The sequence below is a fragment of the Pelophylax lessonae genome (genome assembly GCF_965119305.1).
Source record: "Pelophylax lessonae genome assembly, chromosome: 7".
In the NCBI taxonomy this organism is placed as follows: Eukaryota; Metazoa; Chordata; class Amphibia; order Anura; family Ranidae; genus Pelophylax; species Pelophylax lessonae.
In genome coordinates, this window is record NC_138774.1 from 165718762 (window position 1) to 165741412 (window position 22651).

The window sequence follows — 22651 nt, forward strand, 5'->3', positions numbered from 1 at the left end:
AGCAGCCACATCACCATCTGAATCAGAGGAGAAAGATAGTCTAGGCCTTTTCCTAGCAGCTCGTTCAGCCAACAGCACCTCCATTTTTGACACTAAAGTCGCCACCACAGCGGCCAAATTAGGTATAACGGGGGGTTCAGCAGAACTGGAGTCCCCCACCAAGGCTGGGGGGAATTTGCTGTCCTGAGAATCCATTGCAAAAACAATGACAAAAAGTACTGGCCCTTTAAAAGCGCTGCGGATTGCGCAGCCCACCGCTAAATACACTGTGTACACAGACCCCCCAAAAGGGACAAAACTGAGCCAGGAAGGATAAAACAGAGAGATATGGAAGAGATAGTCTGCAGAGCCCCACAGAGTGTTACCACACCGATCGCTGCTCCAGAGGAAAAGGAAGTGAGGTTACCAGAGGTTGAACTACAAGGCTGCAAGGCTAAGACAAAATGGCTGCCCATAGAAAGTAATGGAAGGTTTCGGCAAGATGGCCGCCGACATGTGCTCGGAACGATCGTTCTGCCACACACAAGATGGCGCCGGATGGTGCCAAAACACTACATAGCAAGCTGTTGCAAAGCCCATAGTGAAGCCAGACATGCTGCCCACATCCAAAATGGCGGACCACACGGTTTTCAGCCGCAGCGACTGCCGCACGCACAGTCTGCGCCTCCCAAACACTGAAAGTGACACAGGAGAGGGGCCCCCAAAACCCACACAGCGCCAGCAGTGCAATAAAAAAGACCCCCCAGGGATCGCATCAGGGAGCCCCACAAACGCACAGACATGAGGGGACACACAGCAACACAGGACTGCCATCCCAGACAGAGGCCCCACACAGAAAAGTACTTACCTGTACCAGATGGCGTGGGGTGCTTCTATTAAACGGAAAGCCTCTGTCCTCAGATGACAGGGAATGCCGTCAGCCAAAACGCAGGACACTGCAGCATGCAACCGCATATGCGTCCAGTGAGGTAGCCACCTCACAGGCTGCATCCCTGCTGCGAACAGGGATGGGTCGTTCATAGCACTAGGGCGAACCATAGCCGAACGCTCGATGGCGGGCTGGGAATCCCTCTGACCCTCTGCCCTGGAAAGCCAGGGCGGCTAGTCCGATTCCCAGCTCCGCAAAATCCATCTTCATCCAAAGATCCGACTAAAACTAAAGCTGACAAAATAAACAGCTAGTAAAGCAAAGAAAAAACTGACATTTTTGCAAATATAAATCATAAGAAAAGATTAGAAGGCTGAGACTGTAGCCCCGTCACAGGGAAGCCTATCTACTCCTAACGCTAGGCAGAGACAAACTGAGTTGGGATGGCTTACTGCAGGGGGAGTATTGACTAGTGGGACAGCCCCCATGGGTGTGTCTATGCTAAAAGCTTTTGTTTCTAACAAGTCTTATGCCTAGCTACTCCTGCGGAGCGGAAGTCAATACCCATTGGTGAAGACTTTATGAGGGGCAGCGACTGTCGGAGGACGTAAGAGAAATATTGTTTTTTTTTTTTTTTCAGAATTGTCACTCTTTTTTTATTTATAGCGCAAAAAATAAAAATCTCACAGGTGATCAAATACCACCAAAAGAAAGCTCTATTTGTGGGAAAAAGGGACATCAATTTTATTTGGGTACAGCGTTGCAACACCACGCAATTGTCCGTTAAAGTATCGCAGTGCTAAATAGCAAAAAATGGCCTGGTCATTAAGGGGGGAAAATCTTCCGGTCCAGAAGTGGTTAATTCGACGTATGCACTTTACATAATATATATGCACTTTATATGATGTTAATGCACTATTGATTCATTGAGTGAGATTATTCACATGAATTTGTTATTGTGAGTGACTTATTTATATTGCGTGTCATTAATTAACAGGAACAGAGCATTTCAATAAATATATTTTTTAATAGTAAAGATAACTCTGGCCTGTCTGTACGACAACTTTGAGCTGGACCTAACTACCTCCAGTTTTGTTATCTACAAACTAGAGGTAAGTATTTTTGAATTGCTTGCAGCCACAGTGACACTTTTGTAAAAGCGAAGTCATCACACTCTCTCTCTGTTTCTTAAACACCACAAGGGACAGAGCTCTCGGCTGGAGCAACTAGTAATAAGTTGTTTATGGGTATCCCAAAGCTATATAGTACACTAGCTCCAGCTGCTTCATTATAATATGTTAATATCTGAAATGGTTAATGGATAAAAATATATATATTATATGCAAATAATTTTTACACTTTACCCTCTTTTTTGGTCTAAAAGCACCTGACATGTTGTTGGACAACATCCTAAAGCTATTTGATCTGTGTTGGGAACATTTATTATTTCTGTTAGGTGATGAGTAGACATATGCCCATATAGAGTATATTATAGAAATGCCCGACTGCATATTGAATGCATTCCTCCAAATCCATTTGCATTCTACAAAACAGCATAAATTGAAAAAAGCTCCTGAAGTATAATTTAACATCAATCTTGCTGTGGGGTGACAAAAGGTACGTCACAGAAGGATTTAGCATATGTTTTATTTAAAGACAGGCATGGAGAGTCTGTAGGAGTAATTGCCAGTTTGTCAGCTGAATCACTTTAGCCTCTGGTAGAGGTTTTTTGTCATTATATTAGATGATTTCTGATGTCAGGACAGGGCGATTTACTGAATAAATGTACAACAATACCACTGCATTTCATTAATAGATATTAGCATGTTCAGATGTTTGGAGAAGGCTGCCAGACACCGAAAACCTCCGTTTTCATAACACAATGACTCTTTGCCTGTACTCTAACCAGAATGATATGTTTCCTAGCAGAACATAATACTCACAATGATCACCTAATAGCATCAGTAATTACGCTTACGATTTTCTAGGCTAGATTCTTTTGTTTAGTACTGTAGTAAACTAGAAAATGCAAAAATTATCTATTAATAGTTCATGGTTATTGTAATTTTATGACCTACTGATAATCTAAAGCTATTATGACCATTTTTTAAATACATCACATTTTTAAAATGGCAGAGAAACATCCAGGCTTATTTTAAAATGATTAAAAAAGCATTTGAATAAAACATAAATAGTGGAAAATACATAAAAAATAAATTTATATAGAGAGAAATAATGGATATTATATAACACAGGACCAAATTAAAGGAAACACGTACACTTTTTGATCACACTACTGATAGGTACCTGCAGCTGGTCACTTTTGAAACAATAATGCCCAATGACAGACTAGACAGTAGTATTTATTCATAATTTCCACTGTTAATGTCAGTTATACAGTATATTATTGAAACACGCCAAAACCCCCTGTGTAGCCCCTTCCTAACAAATGCTTTTTAATCAAGAAATTGCATGCATCTAAAAAAGCTGAGCGTTGAAAAAAAAAACACAAAGCTTGTATTTATTTTATTTCAAAATAAATATTCCATCAAATTAATAAGGATTAGAGCCAGATGAGTTGACCATTGAAGGACTGGGCAGATTGCTGATAAAAAAAACACTTGTCTATCAAGGTAAGTTTATAAACGTAATAGTAGACAAGTACAGCCAAAGGTTTTGGGAATGACCCAAATATTTTTTGCAAAGTCTGCTGCTTCAGTGTGTGCAGATGTTTTTGTCAGATAATACTATGGTATGCTAAAGTATAATTACTAGACATGTGCAATTTGTTTTGTTCTGAATCGAAATTCGGACAAATTTTTGTTATTCGGAAACTCCGATTTACAGTATCTAATTACCGAACTACAATAATAATGAATTTAAAGGAATCAGAAATAACAAACCAAAATTTGAACAAAATTTTATTCACATTTAAAAACAAATTTGAATTGAATTAAAAAAACATTTAAATCGAAATTGAATTTTAAAAAGTTAGAAATCAATTTTCTAAAAAGGAATACAATAAAATAGGATATAATATTATAAAGAATCAAAATGAAAGGATAGTAAAGAATATAATAGAATTTAACGGAATAGAACAAAATAAAATAGAATATGGCCATCTTCAAATTCAAATTTGAATAGAATAGATTAGAATAGAATCCAAAACAATGGAATCCAAAATAATAGAACAGAAAATAGAAGAATAGAAAAACAATAGAATAGAATAAAGAATATAACCATATTCAGAAATTTGATTTTCGAATAGAATGAATTTGAATATAAAATAATAGAAAAAATAGAATAGAAAATAAGAGAACAGAATAGAAAAAAGAAAAAGAAAAACAATTAATATAGAATAGAATAAAATAGAGAGAATGTCTATTGATTTTCTATTTTATTCTCTTATTTTCTATTCTATTCTATTCAATTATAATCTTTTCTATTCAAATACAAATTGATTCTATTCAAAATTCAAATTTTGAAGCATGGTTATATATTCTGTTTTATTATTTTCGGTTCTATTGTTTTTCTACTCTATGTTAGTCTCTTATTTTCTATTATATTATGTTCTAGTATTTTCTATTCTATTCTATTCTAATATGTTCTATTCAAATTAATTCTATTCAAAATTAGCATTTCCTGAGATGATGATATTATAACTCTCTTCCAAAATTCTAATTTTAATAGAATGGATTTGAATTAAAAAGGTTAGAAAATAATAGAAAATAATAGAACAGAAAATAATACAATAGAAAAGCAATAGAATAAAATATAAAGAATATAACAGCCCCATCAACATCTGTCACAGGGTACCACCAGTGCCCCATGCACATCTGTCACAGTGCACCAGTGCCCCATCAACATCTGTCACAGTGTACCACCAGTGCCAGTCAACAACTGTCACAGTGTACCATTGTCCAAACAACATCTGTCAGAGGGTACCACACTACTCCATTCACATCTGTCACAGTTCACCAGTGCCCTATCAACATCCGTCATAGTGTACCATTGTCCCATCAACATCTATCACAGTGCACCAGTGCCCCATCAACATCTGTCACAGGGTATCAGTGCCCCATCAACATCTGTCACAATGCCCCAGTACCCCATAAATATCTTTTTCAGTGTAGGAGTGCCCCATCAACATCTGTCACACTGTACCAGTGCCCCATCAACTTCTGTCACAGTGTACCACCAGTGCTCCATGCACATCTGTCAAAGTGCAGAATAGAATCCAAAAACAATGGAAACAAAAATAATAAAAAACAATAGAATATAAAAAGCAATAGAATAGAATAGAATAGAATAGAATAGAATAAAATAGAATATAACCTAACCATCTTCGGAAATTATACATTTCAAATAGAATGAATTTGAATAGAAATTATTAGAATAGAAAATAATAGAATAGAATATAAAAGCAATAGAACAGAAAAAAAATAAAAAGAATATGGCCATCTTCCAAAATTTGAATAGAATAAATTTGAATAGAGTAGATTAGAATAGAGCCCAAAACAATGGAATCCAAAATAATAGGAAAGAATATAATATAAACTAAAAGAATAGAAAAGAATACAATAGAAAAACAAAAGAATAGAATAGAAAATAATAAAAAAGAAAGAATATAACCTAACCATCTTCAAAATTTCGAATAGAATGCATTTGAATAGAAAAGATTAGAATAAAATAGAAAAGAAAAGAATAAAATAGAAAAAATATGAATGAACCATCTTCAGAAATTTGAATTTCAAATTGAATGGATTTGAATAGAAAAGATTAGAATAGAAAAGAATAGAATAGAAAAGCAATAGAATAGAATAAAATAGAAAGAATATATGACTGCCTTCCGAAATTCGAATTTCGAAGAGAATAAATTCAAATCAGAATAGAATAGATTAGAATAGATTCCAAAACAATGGAATCCAAAATTATAGATTATAATATAATAGAATAGACTATAAAGAACACAACCATCTTCAGAAATTCAAATTTTGAATAGAATGAATTTGAATAGAAAAGCGTCCTGAAGTGCCCTAAAGCTTTCTTCACAAATGCAGTGGAAATGTTGTTTTTTTATGGGATTAAGTTTATTTTCATGACAAATAGGGACTTTGCAATTAATTGAAATTCATCTGATCACTCTTCATAACATTCTGGAGTATATCCAAATCGCCATCATAAAATATGAGGCAGCAGACTTTGTGAAAATGAATATTTGTGTTGTTCTCAAAACTTTTGGACATGGCAGTAGTTGCATCAATACCAGCTTCAAGAGCCAGGGAAGGGTGCTGGAATAGCTTTTTCTAGGGCAGGGGAGATAAAGAGGACCTGTCATCTTTTCATGTTATCACATAGTGAGTCTGGTAGAAAAAAGACACAAGTCTATCTAGTTCAACTATCTTGTTACCCCCCTGTGATGAAAATAAATAGATAAATAAACAAAAAGATTTATATAAAATACAATTAAAATATATTTTTTTTAAATGTAACCTCTTGCTGACCAGGCATTGTAATTTTACTGCTACAGTGCAGGCCAGTTGCGCAGAATCACATATATATATATATATGTAATTGTGCATTTTGTGTAGGGGGATCCAGCACATGCCGATCAGCGGTTCCCTGCCAATGGTTTGTGAGCAGAACCCGCTGATCGTCGGAGCGAGTGACAGGACAGAGTTTTGAGTATTGTGATATTTGGAGTTGTATAGCTCAAGTGTAGCGCCCACTAGCGAGTGCAGTTCACACCATATATTCCCATTTCAGGGCCTGTTGGCCCACTTTTATTTAAAGTACATTTCAAACAAAGTTCCAGAAAAAATAAAAAAATCTATGAATTTGCCTCACAGGGGTTTTCAGCATTTCCATCCAAGGAAAATACACTTTCAGCCTCCAGACATATACATGCAGCACTCCAGGCTTACACTTACCGCAGTGCTGCTCAGGCCTAAGGATGATCGAACTTTTGAAAAGTTCGGTTCAGCCAGAACATCCGAACTTCCCGAAGGTTCGGCCCGGATTTCAGAACCCCATTGAAATCAATGGGACCCGAACTTCGGTAATCAAAAAACACCATTTTTAAGCTCTAAAACCCAATAAATGCCCCTAAAAAGTGCCTAGGGTTCTGGGTCATGCCCCATTAACTATTAATCACACAAAAAAAGTTCTTAAAAATTGTCATTTTTGATAAAAAAGCCAATTATTGAAAAAATTTAAAAAAAAAGAGAGATTTTTTGATTTTGACTTTGGATTTAGTATCTGGGGGGGGGGGGGGGGGTCTAAAAGGTGTGCATGTGAAGTTTCAGCTCAGTAGCATGTCCAGAACCATGAAAAAAAAAAAAGATAATTTTTCAGTAGAACAGGGATGTGGGACCCTCCTTTAACACCTATATGATCTTTTTTTTCTGGTTCTGGACATGCTACAGAGCTGAAACTTCACAGGTACACCTTTTAGACCCCCCAGACACAAAATCACACAAAAAAAGTTCTTAAAAATTGTCATTTTTGATAAAAAAAAAGCCAATTATTGAAAAATTAAAAAAAAAAAAAAAAAAGAGAGATTTTTTTGATTTTTGGATTTAGTATCTGGGGGGTCTAAAAAGTGTACATGTGAAGTTTCAGCTCTGTAGCATGTCCAGAACCATAAAAAAAAAGATTGTTTGTATTAGAAAACTTTCAGCACAGGAATATGGCTTCGCTGCTGTAACACCTTGCCGGTTTAATAGAAGGCATTTTTTTGGGTTCTTTGCAGTCAGGAAAAACATCTGAACTTGTGTATAGTGGTACTGTGCACAAGTTATGATGTTTTGCCTGCCTCCAAAAACTCCCAAAAAATGCCAGCAAAAACACACCTGGGCATTTTTTTTTTTTTGACGCTAGCGTTTTTTTGGCATTTTTTGGGGTTCTTTTGAGGCAGGCAAAACATCTGAACTTGTGTATAGTGGTATATATACACACATAATTATATGTATATAGACATCTAGCCATATATTGGTGTGATAGTAGCAGAAATATATTACTGTAAATGATTTCATTAGCGCAAGCATATATTTCTGCTACTATCACACCTATATATGTCTAGGTGTGTATATAAATATATGTATGTGTGTATATACACCACTATACACAAGTTCAGATGTTTTGCCTGCCTCAAAAGAACCCCAAAAAATGCCAAAAAAAACGCTAGCGTGAAAAAAAAAATGCCCAGGTGTGTTTTTTCTGGCATTTTTTGGGGGTTTTTGGAGGCAGGCAAAACATCAGAACTTGAGCACAGTACCACTATACACAAGTTCAGATGTTTTTCCTGACTGCAAAGAACCCAAAAAAATGCCTTCTATTAAACTGGCAAGGTGTTACAGCAGCGAAGCCATACTCCTGTGCTGAAAGTTTTCTAATACAAACAATCTTTTTTTATGGTTCTGGACATGCTACAGAGCTGAAACTTCACATGTACACTTTTTAGACCCCCCAGATCTGAAATCCAAAGTAAAATTTTTTTTTTTTTTTTAATTTTTTCAATAATTGGCTTTTTTTTTATCAAAAATGACAATTTTTAAGAACTTTTTTGTGTGATTTTGTGTCTGGGGGGTCTAAAAAGTGTACCTGTGAAGATTCAGCTCTGTAGCATGTCCAGAACCATAAAAAAAAAGGATTGTTTGTATTAGAAAACTTTCAGCACAGGAGTATGGCTTCTCTGCTGTAACACCTTGCTGGTTTAATAGCAGGCATTTTTTTGGGTTCTTTGCAGTCAGGAAAAACATCTGAACTTGTGTATAGTGGTACTGTGCACAAGTTCAGATGTTTTGCCTGCCTCCAAAAACCCCCAAAAAATGCCAGCAAAAACACACCTGGGCATTTTTTTTTGACGCTAGCGTTTTTTTTGGCATTTTTTTGGGTTCTTTTGAGGCAGGCAAAACATCTGAACTTGTCTATAGTGGTATATATACACACATACTTATATGTGCGTTTTTTACTGTGCACAAGTTCAGATGTTTTGCCTGCCTCCAAAAACCCCCAAAAAATGCCAGCAAAAACACACCTGGGCATTTTTTTTTTGACGCTAGCGTTTTTTTTGGCATTTTTTTGAGTTCTTTTGAGGCAGGCAAAACATCTGAACTTGTCTATAGTGGTATATATACACACATACTTATATGTTTATAGACACCTAGACATATATAGGTGTGATAGTAGCAGAAATATATTGTATATATATTGTATATATATATACTGTAAATGATTTCATTAGCGCAAGCATATATTTCTGCTACTATCACACCTATATATGTCTAGGGGTATATATACAGACATATATGTGTATATATACCCCCTATACACATGTTCAGATGTCATGTCTGACATCAAACATGTCCTCAAAAAAGCACTGGCAGTGGCAGCCCCTGCAGCATGAAAAATGCTTGGCTGGTGAGATCCATATTCCTGTCTCGAAGCAACTCAGAGAAATGATCATTGCTCTATAGCGGTCACCCTGCTATGGAAGGTTTTTGTCACCCTTCCATAGCAGTCACTGTCAGTTAACCCTACACTACACTACGGTCCCTTTACACTTAACACTTTCCCTACAGAAACTAAATTTTTGAAGCTAACTTAAGTGTAAAGGAGCACTCTAACTACACTAGATATCCCTTTCCTCACACTAATAAATGCTAAATGACACTTTTAAAGTAAAATTAACAGAACTGCTTCCACTCTCTTCCATGTCCAGTATAACAATGCTAGGAATATGGCGGGGCGATCTTATAAACTGGGGGGCGTATTCACTAATGATTGGTCTAGGGACCCCCTAGTCACTCCAATCACATTCCTAGCATTCTCCTGCCCCCTCAATTGGCTTTTGCTAATGGTTCTGGTCCAATCGCAGGCTTTTAAAGCCCATTTCCTGAAGCATTGCATTTTGGTCGGTTCTGGTTGCCGAATTCCGAACTTTTTGGGCAAAAAGTTCTAAATTCGGCCGAACCTCGAACACCCAATGTTCGGGCCGAACCGATGGTGGACCCGAACTGTTCGATCATCCCTACTCAGGCTTTCCACTTTAGGCCCTGGTATGTCTCCTGCAGACCATTTACTTGTCAGCACTGTCCACATACATAGCAGCCCCTTGCTGCTCTCACCCTCAGGCTTGGGTCTCTGGCTTTCCCAGTGCATACCTAGACTCCTCGGGAGGGTGGAACCCATAACCATGGTCAGGTCACTACTAATAGCCCAGCTCACACCAGACAAAGCAATGTGCGGTGGTTCTGAAAATCTGGACTCATCCCACCATCCCAATTCATCCCACCTGGTTTTCTAAGAAATTTCCAGGCTCCAGGTCCCAAAGTGGATTTTTCTAAACAATAAAGAAACTGATAAGCCAGTTTCCTACCAATTCAGCAAACTCCTGGATCCCTTCAACCTGCCTGGCTGAGAATTCTGGGTTAACATCACCCTGGTGGGGCATCACTCTGCCGGTTTTCATTTTCAGGTAAAAAAAAAAAAAAAAACGGCACATTCCTCAGCAAAATCAGCACACATTACACATATTAAACGTTGTTACATGCAAATTTAACCACTTGCCGACCGCCGCACGACTATCTACGTCGGCGGTCAGCCCCTCACAGGCAAACTAACGTAGGGCTACGTTGCTTGCTTGTGAGGGTCTAGGGAGCGAGCGCGCGCCGCCGGAGGCGCGCTCCCGCTCCCGCGTGGTCACGGACCCCCCCGCGCGTGTGACCAGCGGACCCGATGTCCGCCGGCCACTCGGCGATCGGCGGGGGAGAGGGAGAATGTCAGGCAGCTTGTGTAAACAAGCGACCTGTCATTCTCCTCGCTGTAAAGACACTGATCACATGGATCTACTATGTAGATCCGTTGATCAGTGTCCTTACAGCTCAAGCCACAGCCAATCACAGTAGAAAGCACGCCCCTAGGGACACACACAGCCCCTCCCTCCCAAATAAAGTTAACCCCTTCACTACCAGTGTATTTTTACAGTAACAGTGCATATATATAGCACTGATTACTGTAGAAATGTCACTGGTAACCCCAAAAGTGTCAAAAATGTCAGTCAAGGGTCCGATCTGTCCGCCGCAATGTCGCAGTACCGCAAAAAAAATCGCAGATCGCCGCCATTACGCGTTAAAAAAAAACAACAAAAATGACAAAAATCTTTCCCTTTGTTAGTAAACGCGATAACTTTTGCGCAAACCAATCAAAATACGCTTTTTGCGATTTTGTTTACCAAACATAGGTAGCATAAAACAAATTGGCCGAAAATGTTAAAAAATTTAGATTTTTACATTTTTTTGGGGGGAATTTCATATAAAAAAATGTGAAAAATATTGCTATTTTTGCAAAATTGACGCTCTTTTTTGTTTATAGCGCGTGATCAAAAAATCGCACAGGTGATCAAATACCACCAAAAGAAAGCTCTGTTTGTGGGAAAAAAAGGACGCCAAATTCGTTTAGGTACAGTGTCGCACGACCGCGCAATTGTCCGTTAAAATCACGCAGTGCCGAATCGCAAAATACCCCCTGGTCGGAATGGGGGTAAAATCTTCCTGGGCTTAAGTGGTTAACCCTTTGATTGCCCCAGATGTTAATCCCTTCCCAGCCATTGTCATTAGTACAGTGTCAGTGTATATTATTAGCACTGATCACTGTATTAGTGTCACTGGAGATGTCAGTGGCAGTTGGCCAGTTCCATGTCAGATTGTCTGCTGTCCTGCTATAAGTTACTGCTCACCCCCATTACTAGTATAAAAAATAAACAAAAAAAATTCCAGTATATATCTCAGTTTTTAGACATTATAACTTTCGTGCAAACCAATCAATATACACTTATTGGGATCTTTTTATTACTAAAGACTTTTAAAACGTTTAATTGGACATGTTTTATAACAAAGTAAAAAATATTTTTTTTTTTTCTTCTAAATGTATGCTCTTTTTTTTTTGTTCATACCACAAAAAATAAAAAACCCAGTGGTGATCAAATACCCCCAAAGAAAGCTCTATTTGTGGGGGGAAAACAATCATATAAATTGTGTTTGCGTACACAGTTGGCAGTTAAAGTAGCAGAGTGCTGAATAGCAAAAAATGGCCTGGTCATGAAGGGGGGGTAAAACCTTCCGAAGCTTAAGTGGTTAAAGCACCTCGTCACCCCCACAGACATTCCATATAATAAATACAGAGTAGGGCAAGCACTTGTATGTAAAAGTAAATTTCGCCACACAATCATGAGTGAGAGCACTAATTCTAAGACCATAGTTTATGGTTAACTCTAAACTGATGACCTGTAGAGTCTTTTAAAACATTGCCAATGTGAATTTTGGATGCCAAAGTTTATTGTTATTCCATAAGCATTCAATATTTAAAGACTTGATATGTTTGGTATCTATTTACCCTATCTTTTATATTTTACCAAAAAATAGTGTATAATATTGCGTTGTTTGCAATAAAATTATTTTAGTGTATTTTTTCCTGAAAATACACATTTGATAAATAATTGCGCAAATATCATACAACATAAAATTTGTAACTGCCACCATTGTAGTTTCCAGGGTCTCTGCTTTCTGAAAATATATACTTTTTGCAGGGTTTATAGTATTTTCTAGCAAAAAAATACAGATTTCAATGTGCATACAAAAAAAGTGAAAACATTGCCCTGGTTCACAAGTGGTTAAATGCTTAAGGTCTGCCCTCTAGCAGTTTTATTGCTACAGTAACCTCTGCGCCAGATCACACATATATATATATATGTATATATATATATATATATATATATATATATATATATATATATATATATACACGTGATGTGACACTTCTGGGTAGGGAGCGTGTATGTACGCTGGCGGCAGCGGGATCACAGTTGAGCAGAGAGGCAGAAGGATGGTCTGCCTATATAAACAAGGTATATCGTGGTTCTGACCAGAGGGAAGACATTGGTCCTGTGTCTCTGCAAAGCAGGGAATAGGATCCATGTCTTCCCCTAGTAAAAGTACATCCCACAATTTAGTAAAACACATGTTAGGCACACAGCTAATCCTTGATGTTGTCCCATTCCCAGTGTCATTATTACAGCGACAGTGCATATTTTTTTAGCACTGATCACTGTATTACTGGTCCCCAAAGAGTGTCAGAAGTGTTAGTTAGTATCAGAATATCTGACGCAATATTGCAGTCCCACTATAACTCACTGATCACTGCCATTACTAGTAAATAAATAAATAAATAAAAATATCCCATGGTTTGTAGAGGCTATAACTTTTGCGTAAACCAAATCAATATATGCTTAGAGGGATTTTTACAAAAAATATGTAGCAGAATATATATTGGACTAAATTTATGAAGAAATTTGATTTTTTTCAATTTTATTTTTATTGGATATGTTTTTTTCACAGAAAGTAAAAAATATATATATATTTTGTTTATAGCACAAAAATAGAAAATGCAGAGGTGACCAAATACCACCAAAAGAAATCCCTATTTATGGAAAAACAAAAGGACATACATTTTATTTGGGTATAGCAATTGTCAGTAAAAGTAATGCAGTGCTGTATCACAAAAAAGGGCCTGGTCATGAATTGGGTAAATTTTCCAGAGGTTCAAATTGTTAAGCACTTTTTGAACTCTATATACTTAAAACGGTATGAATAGCCAAATCTTTTTATTGTTTAGTTTTTAATAGAGAAGAGAAGGGTTTCATACTCCATATTTGCTGTCTGTGATCAGTTAAGGAATTATCCTATCACATCCTTTCCTGGAGACACAAACAGGAAGCGAAAGGAAATCAAGAGGGGTAATGCCCTCTTTGGTATTTATCGCCAGAGCAGACATCTCAATTAAAAAACTTGCCCTCACCTCCTGCTGTGGTAACAACATTAAAGTTTTGGATTTGCCATCACTTTCTATGACAACTGTCACCAGAACAATTAAAGGACGGACCTCCTCAATGAGATCACAAATAAAAATACCTTTTTTGGTGCCAACATGGTACCATACATATGGACCAGTGCACAGCTATAAGCCATTTCAACCTAGGCATCAACCTATTTCTTTTTTTTTGTCCTCCATAATTCGTGGCCAGTGCCACCTTGCCAGTAGAGATGTACAGAACTGTTCGCCGGCGGACAGTTCCCGGCGAACTTAGCATGTTTGCGTTCGCCGCTGCGGGCGAACATATGTGATGTTCGGTCCGCCCCCCATAATACATCATTGAGGCAAACTTTGACCCTGAACTTTACAGTCAGCAGGCACATTTCCAGCCAATCAGCATACCTCCCTCCCACACCCTCCCACCTCCTATAAATAAGCAAGGGCAGCATCCATCTTAGATCATTCTGAAGCAGTGTGTGTAGTGAGAGTAGGGAGGGCTGCTGCTGCTGTTAAGCTAGGGACAGTTAGTCAGTGTTCCTGGTCTTGCAGTGGTCCACTACTGCTGTAAGGACAGCACCCCAAAAAGCCCTTCTAAGGGCTGGTATTTGTGTAATTTTTTTTTTTATATATATATCTATCTAGTGTCCTCAAAAAATTTGTCGCTATTGGGACACCGCAGTGGAAGGTACACGGCCGAAATTATTTTTCACAAAAGGCAATCCCCAACCTGTACTCTATTGTGGAAAAGGAAATCATGTCACGTCTGGCACACAGTGTTGGGGCAAGGGTCCATCTGACCACTGATAGCTGGTCTGCAAAGCACGGTCAGGGCAGGTATATAACTTACACTGCGCATTGGGTAAACCTGCTGGCGGCTGCCAAGCATGGAATGCGTGGCTCTGCTGCAGAGGAGTTGGTGACACCGCCACGACTTGCAGGCAGGCCTGCTGCCACCTCCTCTACTCCTCCTACTCCATCCTCTTTGCTAACCTCCTCGGCTGAGTCCTCTTCTGCTGTTGCGTCTTGCTCCACACCAACTGCACCCCCCAGCTCCCCAGGGGCTATTCCACATGCCGGATACGACAGTGTCACGCTGTCTTGGGGTTGACTTGCCTGAAAGCAGAGAGTCACACCGGACCAGCACTACTGTCCGCCCTGAACGCACAGGTGGATCAGTGGCTGACCCCGCACCAACTGGAGATCGGCAAAGTGGTGTGTGACAACGGGAGCAATTTGTTGGCGGCATTGAATTTGGGCAAGTTGACACATGTGCCGTGCATGGCACATGTGTTGAATCTGATTGTGCAACGTTTTGTGCAGAAGTACCCAGGCTTACAGGACGTCCTCAAGCAGGCCAGGAAGGTGTGTGGCCATTTCAGGCGTTCCTACACGGCCATGGCGCACTTTGCAGATATTCAGCGGCAAAACAACATGCCAGTGAGGCGCTTGATTTGCGACAGACCGACACGTTGGAATTCAACACTGCTAATGTTCGACCGCCTGCTCCAACAAGAAAAAGCGGTCAACGAGTATTTGTATGACCGGGGTGCTAGGACAGCCTCTGCGGAGCTGGGTATTTTTTTGCCACGTTACTGGACGCTCATGCGCAATGCCTGTAGGCTCATGCGTCCTTTTGAGGAGGTGACAAACCTAGTGAGTCGCACCGAAGGCACCATCAGCGACATCATCCCATATGTTTTTTTCCTGGAGCGTGCCCTGCGAAGAGTGCTGGATCAGGCCGTAGATGAGCGTGAAGAGGAAGAGTTGTGGTCACCATCACCACCACCAGAAACAGCCTTACCATCGCTTGCTGGACCTGCGGCAACACTGGAAGAGGAGTGTGAGGAAGAGGAGTCAGAGGAGGAATGTGGCTTTGAGGAGGAGGAACACCAACCACAGCAGGCATCCCAGGGTGCTCGTTGTCACCTATCTGGTACCCGTGGTGTTGTACGTGGCTGGGGGGAAGAACACACCTTCAATGACATCAGTGAGGACGAGGAATTGGACATGAGTAGCTCGGCATCCAACCTTGTGCAAATGGGGTCTTTCATGCTGTCATGCCTGTTGAGGGACCCTACACTGTGGCTGCAAAAAAACAAAAAACAAAAAAAAGGCACATACATGTGTCAATTCCCCTTCGTGATCGTTACCTTGTCGTGGTGAAGGGGCTTGCGTATCACAATGAAGCGATCACCTCTAGGAGTGTGTTGGCACACCCCAGATGATAAGGTCGTTGCTTCATTGTGAACAGACCAAAAGCGATCCGCAGGATAATTTTTCATAGGAAAAACATTAATTTCCTTTCATTCTTTCTGCGGAGCTGGGTATTTTTTGGCCGCGTTACTGAATGCTCATGAACAATGGCTGTAGGCTCATGTGTCCTTTTGCGGAGGTGACAACCCTGGTGGTCAGTCGAACCCAAGGCAACATCATCGACCTCATCCCATATGTGTTTTTTCTGGAGCGTGCCCTACGAAGAGTACTGGATCAGGCTGTAGATGAGCATGAAGAGGAAGAGTTGTGGTCCACTCCCCATCACCACCAGAAGCAGCCTTGTCGTTGTCAATTGCTGGACCTGTGGCAACGCAGAGAGAGGAGTCTGAAGAAGAGAAGTCAGAGGAGGAAGGTGGCTTTGAGGAGGTGGAATACCAGCCACAGCAGGCGTCCCAGGGGGCTTGTTCTCACCTTTCGGGGACCCTTGGTGTTGTACGTGGCTGGGTGGAGGAAGAGACCTTCAATGATGTCAGTGAGGACAAGGAACGGGACATGGCTAGCTTGGTATCCAACCTTGTGCAAATGGGGAGTTTGCGGTTGTGCAAATGGACTGACTGACTGTTGTTAAACGGGGAGTTTGGTCTGTCAGAGTTTGGTCTGTCACTGTGAAGCGGGCGTAACCCTTACACTACTTGACCGATAAAACATCATACCTGATCGTATTCACACACTGGATGTTTTAAAGCACGTTATTCCAAACAATTTAGGAATGTTAGGTGATTTATGCCCTTTATGGATCAAAACCCGACTCTGCGTCAACTACGTAATTTTCCATGGGAGTTTTGCCATGGATCCCCCTCCGGCATGCCACAGTCCAGGTGTTAGTCCCCTTGAAACAACTTTTCCATCATTATTGTGGCCAGAAAGAGTCCCTGTGTGTTTTAAAATTCGCCTGCCTATTGAAGTCTATGGCGGTTCGCCCGGTTCGCCGGTTCGCGAACATTTGCCGATGTTCGCGTTCGCCGTTCGTGAACGGCGAATTTTAGGTTTGCGACATCACTACTTGCCAGTGTCTGCCTTGTCTTGGGTCTTAAATGTCCTAACTCCTTCTGTAAATCTTTTGGGGTCATATATGAGGTGTTGTGCTAGTGCACTCTGTGGTGTATTTCTATTTCTATATTCTTGCTCTCTAGGCCAAGTCTTTGAAAATGCCCACAGAGAGGGGCGAAACACATCGACGTAATTCCGGCCTTCACAGCAAACGTAAGACGTAATTTCTGGTGTGGTGTAACGCAAGTGGAAGTGCGCTGGAACGCACGCCGTTTGACACAGCGGGAAGTAGGGTAGGATCGCTCTCCACTATATGCCGGGGATTACCTGTAATTACGTATTTGATGAGCCTTAAAACTTTTTACATATTGTGAGTGCATATCTGGAAGCCTTTTTTATTGTCTAAATTAAATTTGTTAAAACGTACTACACTATTTTGGTCTTTCCTGTTTTTTTCTTCCTGCAATTGAGGAGAGGACATCTTAAAGGGGCCCCATCTGATATCCACTTGCCAATCTTTTTAGACCCCTGGACCATAAGGTCTTAAGGGGTCCACGTCTTCTGGTAAGTGGACTCACTTGCGGTGAAGAGGGCACTTTTGGAACCACAAGAGTCACCAGAATTCACTTGAAAATAATATTGGCCAAGTTTGATCACATCATTGTTTGCACTGGACATTTTGAATATATTTTTTTCACTGGACACTTGCTTATTATTAAAAATACTTTTTTTCACTTGGCACTTGCATTGTATAATTACCACCGGAATTGGATATATTATACATTTTTTTTATAGATTTATATGATTATTTGGACTATTTATATTTTTGTCTCATTATTTAGAGTTACACTGTTTCAGCGCTGTGTTTTTGGTGTATATATGATTAGGAATTCTAATGCTATTCTGACTTCACAGTGCATGCTAGCAGAAAAACACAACAGCCATGAAACTAGAGAGTTTTCAGAAGAAGTTCCGCAATGGCAGACCACTCATATCTCCCATTGACAGGTTCCTTTAATGTACTGTATAAGGGATCTTCTATAATATAGTTGGGAGCCTGCAGAAAAAGTGCAATGCCATAATGGAATGATGCTATAGTATTTATTGTTTTGTCCACAACTACTTTCTCCTGGCACTCTACAGTTCTTTTCATGAGGGAATTCACTAAAATGTATGTGTAAAGCAAGAAAAAGTAGAGCACTGTACAGCAGTTTACAACTCACATGTCTGTTTAGGCTGAATTGGGAAATAATGATATTCAGGTCATAAAGGTCTCAGAATCTCTCAACATCCCAGTATAATTTATATATTTGATGTATTTAAAAACAGAAGGGCTTTCCTTTTCTTTTCTTTTAGTGTTCTCAAAGTAATGCAAGCAGAAAAATAAATGAGCACTTAAAGCATTCAGATTGTTTTCAACTTTGCTAAAAGCAACACTTTCTGCATTACTATACATTTGTTATATTGTTCTGATAAGTATTTCCTGTAAAGTTTCTTCTTAACCCAATCCACAATTCCTCAGCTAACATAAGGGATGACTGTAGAGTTCATATGAGGATATTCATTACAAATGTCATTTACATTTAGGGCAAGCAGAGTCTAAAACCCACAGGAGCATTAAATCCGCAAGATGCTGTCACTTCCAGTGCAGTTGCACTAGAACATACTGTGCTGTTATTGGTTACATACTGGATGCACAGTGCATTGTTAAAAAAACAATAACAAGCTAGTCATATATAGTAGTGTTATCAGCAACACGAAAAAATACATACAAATCCTGTAGTTCACTTGATGATTCTTTTAACTGTTTTTTTTAATTAGGTCAGAATAAATATCTTAAAGCGGAGTTCCGGGCAGAGAAACGTTTTTTTGTTGAACATACCCCTGGGACAGTCAGGGCTAGCACATTCCACAATGGCTAGCCTCTGATCTGTCCCGGTTCGCACTTACCTTTTAGAAGAAATACTTACTTAGAAATTTTCTTCCACAGCGTTTCCATCTCGGTTGTGGGCAGCTGAAGCCGGCGCGGTCCTCTTCTCTTTCTTCTTCCGCGTCTTCGTGTCCCAGAATGCACTGCACCGGCCCCTCTCGTCACTTCCGGCGCGGCGCCGCATTCCTAAACAGCTTCTGGGCATGCCCAGAAGCTGTTTAGCAGGGGAATGCGGCGTCGCCCGGAAATGACGAGTGGGGCCGGTGCGGCGCATTGATTCCTGGGAGCTATGACGTTTAGCTCCCAGGAATCATCGCGAGGCAGGAAGTGACGGGGTGAGCCGCGGCGCTGGAGGAGGAAGCTGTCATAGGTGAGTATTTACGATCGTCAATAAAAAGGTGAGTAAACAAAAAAAAAAAAATAACTATCCAATTCCTTTTCAGGTGCGGCATACCTAGCGGAGGGGCACAAAAAAAAAAAAATCTTTTTTGTGCCCGGAACTCCGCTTTAACTTTTCTTAGAGAACCGCCACACCACTTAAAGATAAAATAAGGCTTGAACTAGGTTGCCCAGTGTGCAAGTCAATAGGTAGAATGGGTATATATTTAGGAGGGAATAAAGCAGAAAAAGCTCACATATGATTTCAATATTGTCGTAATTTTTAACACCTTCCTGTCTGGCCTATAGTAAAATGATGACTGGGTAGGACATTTACCGTTCTGGGTGGATGTCATATTATGTTCTCCCCAGAACACGCCTCGCACAGGTCCCATGGGCCATGCTGTGACGTAATCTGTCACCATTGTGTCCACCGGACACAGAAGATGACAGATCAGTGTCCCACCCAGCTGCCAGTATTATGTGATAGCAGTGGCCAATCACAGCAGATCGCATGACAATTGTACACAATTGATGGCTTCCACTCATGCCATTATTTGTGTACTTTTGTGTTGATCTCTGTGATTGATCACAGTGATCACATAGTATTGACAGAGCCAATCAAAGCCCATCTGTGCCATGTGAGTAGTTGTGGCCAATCAAACTAATCAAAATAGTTATCACTGAATAAATAAATTTAATTAAGAAAAATTGGTTGTATATAAAAGTGAAATTCACTGCTATAAGCAATCATAGTGTGTAAAAACAATTCCTGATGATCTCCCCAGAGTAGTACTGTATTGCTGTGGTTAAAAACAAAAAAAAAACGTAAAAAAAGGGGAAAAAGTATTAAAAAATAAAAATAAAAAAAAAGTAAAAATTATCTTTATTTACATACTGTCACCGGTCAGTGTCTCTGATTACTGCCATACTAGTTATATGATGACGCTGTACTGCACTGTTGAAAGTATGTAAAAAAAGAAAGAAATGCAAAAAAAATTATTTTTATGGTATATACTGTCCTGGCATTTTCGGGCAGGATCGATCGATTTTCAGATTTACAGAATATACAGTATATGAAGAAGGATTATTTATTTGCAAAATGTTATAACGGAAATGAGGAAAAACACACTTTTCTCAAAATGTTTGGTCTTTATTTTTATTTATTCAGTGGTGATTAAATACCACCAAAAGAAAGCTCTATTTGTGTGAAAAAATGATAAAAATTTCTTATGGGCACGGTGTTGCATTACTGCTCAATCGTCATTCAATGGGCAACAAATCTAAAAGGGGGTAAAAGTGCCTGGTATTGAAGTGGTTAAAGAGCTAAATAAAGAAACCCACTGAGCTACTATTATTTCAACTAGAAAATTAAATTGTGATTGGGACATCCATAGAGTTTTTGAAAACTAAAGTACTGACCTTCTATAAGCCTTGAAGTAATGTAACATATTAGGATATGGGATAACATGGGTAGGATTCATTGCTGTAAAATTCATTGGTCACTAAAAAGAGAGAGAGAAGAGAGAGGAGAGAGGAGAGAGGAGAGAGGTGAGAGGAGAGGGAGAGAGGGGGGGAGAGAGGCAGAGAGAGGGAGAGAGAGAAAATAAAAGTGGGTTGCCGTGCCCTTAAAAATGCAGTCTGGCCTGGCACTACTTCTTCAAATCACAGCCACCACTTGAGTTGAATCGCACTGAAATGCTACAATATATATATATTTTTTCTAAGCATTCAAACTCTAACACTTCTGCAATGTTTGAGTTCTAAAGCCCCTCTATTGCGTCCCCTGCTGCTGCTCTTCCTCACCCTGCTTCTATGTCATGATGTACTGTGTGGCCTTCTGCTCTGTCTTGCATTGTGTCATTGGATATTGTTGAGGATTACTGTGGGAGCACACAAAGACATTTGATTTTATAGGATGTGAATATCAAGGGCTACATGAGCAAACTCAGAGGTGAGAGCTGCTATATGAGTCAAAAGCAAGCACTGGCTAGGGGGATACCAACAAGGGATCTGGAGTTATGGCACTTTAGCTACTGAGGCTGATGCCATTGGCACCTACAACAGTCTGCAGCTTGCTAGATCGCCATCACAACTGTGAGTACTTTGCAAGTTTGTCAAACCAACTAAAAAAATTTTTTCTTATGGAGCAGATGTTAACAACTTCTCTTTAACACCAATGGATACCAAATTAATAGTGTTAGTCAGAAATCAGCTATAGCTATCATAGCTATCAGAGTGAAATGCTATATGCAGGTATTGGACTAAGGTATTAAAGGAATGTAACATGGAAAGCCATTAGAATAAGTCAGCCGTCAAGATCATGTATTAGAGTCAGGCCCCTTTCACACAGGCGGACCATTCAGATTCGCCTGGCCATGCATCTCTATGGAGCATCGGATGTCAGCGGAGACATGTCCACTGACATACGATACAATCGGGACAGAGCATGCTTGAGATGCAATAAATTATTCACAGTGAAGTGGAAGGACAAAAAGAACGTTTTCGTTCTGTCGTCCATTCATGCAGATATGGCAGTCCAAATTACAATGGCGACTGGTGTTGTTGAGAAGCTCCTCTGTGTCCATGACTACAACCGTAAAATAGGAGGGGTGGACTTCAACAAATATATATATATATTGTAATGTTTTGGGAATCAGCTGGATCGCAGGACACAGGCGTTGCAACCAAAGAAATGTTTATTAACTTAAACAGGCTTCATAGCAGCAAAAAAAAAAACACAACAAGGAAAAAACAGTCTCACCGACTTGAAGAGTTCAGAGCTGCTTTTGCAGTCAAACAGTCCCAACTTTTGAAGAGGGTAGCTTCCCTGGCAACAGGTTCCCAGTCAACACACTGACATGCACCCTCTCGGCTGTACAAAAGTCCACCATTCACCATCCACAGTCTCCTCTATGCTCCACCACACCCAATCTACAACTTCCTGTCCTTCTTAAACCCACTTCCTCTGATCAATGAGTTAACCCCTTTTGCTCCCTTAAAGGGACCAGAGCCCAAACAGAGGGGAAATATAGCGTCCTTCAAGGACCCACCCTCGACGACCTGTACAATATATATATATATATATATATATATACTTTTATATATACTTTTATATATACTTTTTTATATATATATATATATATATATATATATATATATATATATATATATGACTTTTTTGTTGAGAAGCCCCTCTGTGTCCATGTCTACAACCGTAAAATAGGAGGGGTGGACTTCAACAACCAGATGATAGGGCCGTACTTAGTTGCCCGTAAGGCCAGACGCTGGTGCAAAAAAATGTCTGTATACTTAATCCAATTGGCTCTTTTCAACGCTTA